The following is a 5,924-nucleotide window of genomic DNA, read 5'->3' as shown; positions in this document are numbered from 1 at the left end:
CATTGACAACTTAAGTTTATGGCAGTTTCACATTCTTTCAGGGCATCCTCCAGTTTCATATTCCTATATTTTCCTATTTTCATGAGATTCTCCTATATTTTCCTATATTTATCAAAAAGCTAAAACTCCTATATTATCATCATTTTCACATTCTTGACATGCTTTCAGTAGAAATTCTATGGTTATTTTGAACAATTATAGCAAGAATCTCTTTGATTTCTTTTCATTTTATCCCGAGCAAAACATTCCCTTCTTCACAACACTAAGATCTTTCTGCTGCATCTGCTCTGGTAAGTTCCAATCTCATGATAGAGGATTTCAAATTCCCCGATGATTGTGGGATTAGGGGAAACTTAGCAAGATGAGGATTATACTTGCTTTCATCAAACAATTTGGAGATAAATATGACGTATACGAACTTGAGCTTGAAGTTTTATCTTGATACTTTTAGGTGTGTAAACCAAGGTTGCAGATGCAGCAGGTTGCTGTATAAAAACAGTTTGTCCTATCTATTTGCTATGGTCCTCTGTTTTCTAGCAGAATATCCTATCTTTCTACGTGCATCATTGCATGAGGGTACCCTGTTCTTTTTGAAAAAGTCAAACTGCCAGATATCATCCTCAAAACAATTTCAGGCCTATCGATGATACTTACAATCATGCTTAAAATTCAAACAAACGACATTAATTTCACCAAAAGATTTTCAAATTATTCAATCCTCCAAAGAAAATGTTTTTAACCACTATGCGTTCAAACACTTTATCAATTCTTTTATTATACGACTTAGATTTTCCGACAACGAAATCACTAACTTAAGAATTCACTATGTAGTGTTATATCATACAAAGTATTTCAAGATTATCTATCTACAAAAATACATCCACTATCACTTTGAATCAATGGGAAAATAACAAAATTACAAGTCAAACATATCGTAAATCACACTAAGAATTGTTATCTGTGATCCATGAAATACCGACAATTGAACTTAGGAAATGTAAGACCCTGAGTTTGACGATTTACCTTCTTGGAGTAATCAGACTGACCAAAGAATTCACCAAGTCATCATGCAACACTTAGTGAGCATTCTATCATATCATATCAACTATTCAAATGACGCCACAAGAGATCAAGAACGCGCTGTTCTGATATCCTCATTTATCAAGAGACCTTGAAATCAAATCGTTATTTCATGAACCACTGAAAAACACCAACAGTGAAATTGTTGCTATAAACTTAATGATTGAAAAGATTTAACGTGAATAATGAACATGAACTGTTTATTCTCATGACAACAATTACACCTAAATGACAGGTTCTTATGTACTCGAGGAATCACCATGTATGTTCCTCATTAACAAACACATGAACTGTATTTCAAAAACAGTTCAACATAAAAGCATTTAAACTAGAGACAAAACCTACAAATTCACTCTGGAAAGCTTGAAATATTACCTTATCGTTCTAAATTTCATTTTCATTAGCATCATTTTTACAAGAAAACTAGAATTTTTGCTTCCCGTCGTCTAAACTAAAGATTTTCAAACATCAGTTCGCTCATTTAATTCATTTGATACGTTATTTCAAGGAAAACATGACAATAATTTCAATACCGATAACTAATCATGTTTATAGCTGTTTAACATTCTTTCTCAATAAGAGTAAAATAAAAAGAGTAAAATGTATCTCCCAGATATTAGCCCTGAAACAATCAAGAGTAACAGCAGTGAAAGGGTGTGATATAGGTAACTGGGCGGGTGATCTTTCATCAGTTATTTGAAGCACTCTATCGAATCAGATATTTGTGTGTTTGATTTAGTTAAGGTTTATTGTTATTTGTTTTGTTTATCACTGAGCCGATAGAACGCTTAAAATAACAACAGAAAAGATCTCAAGAGGTTGGGAAACACGGAGAAGGTTGTTCGATGAAAGAACAACCTTTACTAATTAGATTAAGTTGATAAGAAAAAATTCCTGATGATGAAGGCCTATATTTAATATTAACTAATTGTTTGTTGGTTTTGTTTATTTATTTATTTTTATTACTTAGTTTTTTTTAAATTATTTATTTTGTTATGTAATTTGTATTTTTTTATTATTTTTATTTTTTTTTTTAAATATTTTGTGTAATTTGTAGGCCTATTTTTTTATTATTTGTATTTTCTTATTATTTATTTTGTGTAATTTGTATTTTTTAATTTATTATCTTAAACTGTTTATTTTGTACTATTTATTATTATCTACATCATCAGGAATTTACTGGCGAAATTATGGGCTCACTTTAAAGAAGTGCTACAAATTCACTGCTGCACCTAAATAATCGTTTGTTATAAAACACCCTGATTTGAAGTTAAGTGATCATTGAAAGCCACTCAACCTTATGATATGGATGATAATGAAAGAAGTCAAAACAGCTATAAACAAAATTAAAACGTTCAAAATTATTGCTGGCCATTATCTTTTATTATTTATATTACATTAATCCTAGCTAAACGTCTCTTATATAAGTTTTCATATACCTAGCTATGATAATCTACATGGAAGCTCAATGATAAAACTATGTAAAAATCCGAGATATTAGATTCATTAATGAAATCGCTTTTATGGCACATCGAAAAAAGTTAATGCCATCAAAAAATACATACCAACAGTTTGGTATTATTATTTGTACACAGAACACTGCCTAACATTATAGTCTATGTTTTTCTTAACTACGTGATGCTATTCGAGGGCGTAGCCAGTTTGTGCTGAAGGCCTCTGGCCCTTCACTTTTTGGTCAAGGCTTCATTTTTAAAACATCCTCATTCAAAGCCCATAAACTTGCCGGGCGAGTTCAGGAGTCCGAACTAATTACGTACCAAATTAAAGGTGAAGCCGTTTAACTGACTACGCTCTCCCTTTTGAGCATTTAGGCTATGCAAATCATTTTCACTCTCAGGAAATATAAAATGAATCACTATTTCTAAGATTAATCGAATAAACACCAATGAACTATAACATTATTACAAATCATGCAAAGCTATGTTTAACGATGAAGATTATCTGAACTATCCTGTTGATATTATATCTCAGTTTAAGTGTATTTCAAATGACCTACGAGTTGAACTGAGATGCTGAACGCGATCAATACCATGAATTAATGGAGCTTAGATTTTATGAGACTCCAAGAAGGAACTTTCTGTCACATAACAAAGGACATGACTCATCTGTTTACAAATCGAAAACAGTTTGCCTAATTAATATAAAGAATTAGGAGGATGTCATTTAATTGAAATATTCAAGCATAAATTGTTCCTTCTAAGACTACAGAACCCTAATTATCTAACTTCAATTTTCATATTTAACTTGAAAAAGCTTATTTTCTCAAATCTAATCCGCCTCTCCAAATAGACTGCCATGAATAAATCTTGTAAACCCAAGTTTGGAAAGGGCGATATGTAAAAATAATCAATACTTTACTATTTTATGAAGTCTCCTGTTGCTGCTCCTAAATTAGCGTTTATGAGATTTACTTTTGTCTCTGTTGTTCCTTAATCCAGGTTTTATAGGATAATCCGAATAAGTGTTTATAAGATACACATTGTCTGTGCTGCTCCTGATAAGTGTTTATAAGATACACACTGTCTCTGCTGCTCCTGAATAAATGTTTATTAGATACGCATAGTCATTGCTGCTCCTGAATAAGTGTTTATAAGATACCGGTACGCATTGTCGTTGCTGCTCCTGAATAAGTGTTTATAAGATACGCATTGTCCCTGTTGCCCTTGCACTAATTACTCTCATCTCAAGCTAGGTTAATTCTCATAGATAAGACTTGGCTGAAATGAATAAAAGAAGATATCCTGTTATCACACAATTCTTGATATAGCAGTAATTAGTATAGCAGCAAAACCATTTCCATGTATATCAGTTTACCTTTCAAGATTACTGGGTTCAGTATCTGTTAGGATATTTCAAATTGGTTAATGAGTTTGATTCATCTGCGGGCCGTTCTATGTGGTAGGTATTAGATGAAACGTTGATCTCAAGCTGGGTTTTTTCATTATAGATGTGATTTAGCTGAAACCAATAAAAGAAGATATCCTGTTATCACACGATTCTTCATATAGCATTAATCATAACCATTTCCATGTATATCAATTTACCTTTTAAAGGTTTGCTGGGTTTAATATCGAGTTGGATCTTTTCAGTGCTTGGTTAGTGGGTTAAATTCAAGTTGGATTCTTCTGTGGGCTGATCTTGTCCCATGTTGGATTCGTCTGTGGGCTGTTCTTGTCACAAGTTGGATTCGTCTGTGGGCAGTTCTTGTCGCAAGTTGGATTCGTCTGTGGGCTGTTCTTGTCTCAAGTTGGATTCGTCTGTGGGCTGTTCTTGTCTCAAGTTGGATTCGTATGTGGGCTGTTCTTGTCGGTAGTTTATGATGACTCTTGGATGCCAAGATGGGGTCTTTCTCATAGATGACATTCAGTATTGGTCAGGACAAGTAGATTGAGTTCAATTCGAGGTGGGCTGTTCTCATCAGTATATTCTAGGTGACTAGTTGATCTCAAGCTGAGCTCTTTCTTATAGATAAGCTTTAGCTGAAATGAGTAAAGGAAGATAACCTGTAAATAGAAAATATTTCATTTAAAAATGAATCATAATAATTGCCATAATAGATGACACGTTGATCTCCAGCTGGGCTCATTCATATAGTTGGTATTCAGCTGAAAGTAGTAAAAGAAGATATCCTGTAATCACACAATATTTCAATAAGAATTAATAACAATAATTTCCATAAAAATCAGCTTACCTTTCAAGATTACTGGGTTCAATATCGACCGGATCTTCAAGTAGGCTGATGAGTTAAATTCAAGCTGGACTCTTTTGGGGGATGATCTCATCGGTAGTTTTTAGGTGACTCGTTGATTTCTAGCTGGACTCTTTTGGGGGATGATCTCATTGGTAGATTATTTTGAGATGACTCGTTGATTTCTAGCTGAACTCTTCTGTAGGATGATCTCATTGGTAGATTTTAGATGATTCGTTGATTTCTAGCTGGACTCTTTTGGGGGATGATCTCATTGGTAGATTTTAGGCGACTCGTTGATTTCTAGCTGGGCTCTTGCGTTATAGATGACATTTAGCTGAGATGGGTTAAAAGAAGATATTGTAGTCACAGAATATTTCATAAAGCATTACGGTAATCATAATGATTTCAATGTATATCAACTTACCTTTCGAGATTGCTGGGTTCAATATCTGCTTGCATCTTCTTAGTTGTTTTTAGATGACTCGTTAATTTCTAGCTGGACTCTTCTGTGGGCTGATCTCATTGGTAAATTTTAGATGACTCGTTGATTTCTAGCTGGACTCTTTTGGGGGATGATCTTATCGGGAAATTTTAGGTGACTTGTTGATTTCTAGCTGGGCTCTTGAGTTATAGATGACATTTAACTGAGATGGGTAATAGAAGATATCGTAGTCACAGAATATTTCATAAAGCATTAATCAATATGATTTCAATGTATATCAACTTACCTTTCGAGATTGCTGGGTTCAATATCTGCTGGAAGCTTCTTAGTTGTTTTAAGATGACTCGTTGATTTCTAGCTGGACACTTCTGTGGGATGATCTCATTGGTAGTTTTTAGGTGACTCGTTGATTTCTAGCTGGAGTCTTTTGGGGGATGATCTCATTGGTAGATTATTTTGAGATGACTCGTTGATTTCTAGGTGGACTCTTTTGGGGGATGATCTCGTTGGTAGATTTTGGATGACTTGTTGATTTCTAGCTGGACTCTTTTGGGGGATGATCTTATCAGTAGTCTTTAGGTGACTCATTGATTTCTAGCTGGGCTCTTGCGTTATAGATGACATTTAGCTGAGATGGGTAAAAGAAGATATCGTAGTCACAGCATATTTTATAAAGCATTAATTATTATG

At 33.7% G+C, this 5,924-nt stretch overlaps 1 long non-coding RNA gene across 1 annotated transcript; it reads right to left on the bottom strand.

Moving 5' to 3' along the window:
* Positions 1-3,486: 3,486 nt before the first annotated feature.
* Positions 3,487-4,313, bottom strand: LOC141910225 (uncharacterized). The gene is made up of 3 exons (XR_012619874.1): positions 4,146-4,313; positions 3,916-4,059; positions 3,487-3,818 (listed from the first exon to the last, which is right to left on the bottom strand). It is a non-coding gene; the product is annotated as an uncharacterized LOC141910225 (long non-coding RNA).
* Between the last annotated feature and the right edge of the window lie 1,611 nt (positions 4,314-5,924).

Source organism: Tubulanus polymorphus, chromosome 8 (genome assembly GCF_964204645.1).
Source record: "Tubulanus polymorphus chromosome 8, tnTubPoly1.2, whole genome shotgun sequence".
In the NCBI taxonomy this organism is placed as follows: domain Eukaryota; kingdom Metazoa; phylum Nemertea; class Palaeonemertea; order Tubulaniformes; family Tubulanidae; genus Tubulanus; species Tubulanus polymorphus.
The sequence above is the reverse complement of the archived record's forward strand: the minus strand, read 5'-3'. Positions and strand labels throughout refer to the sequence as shown.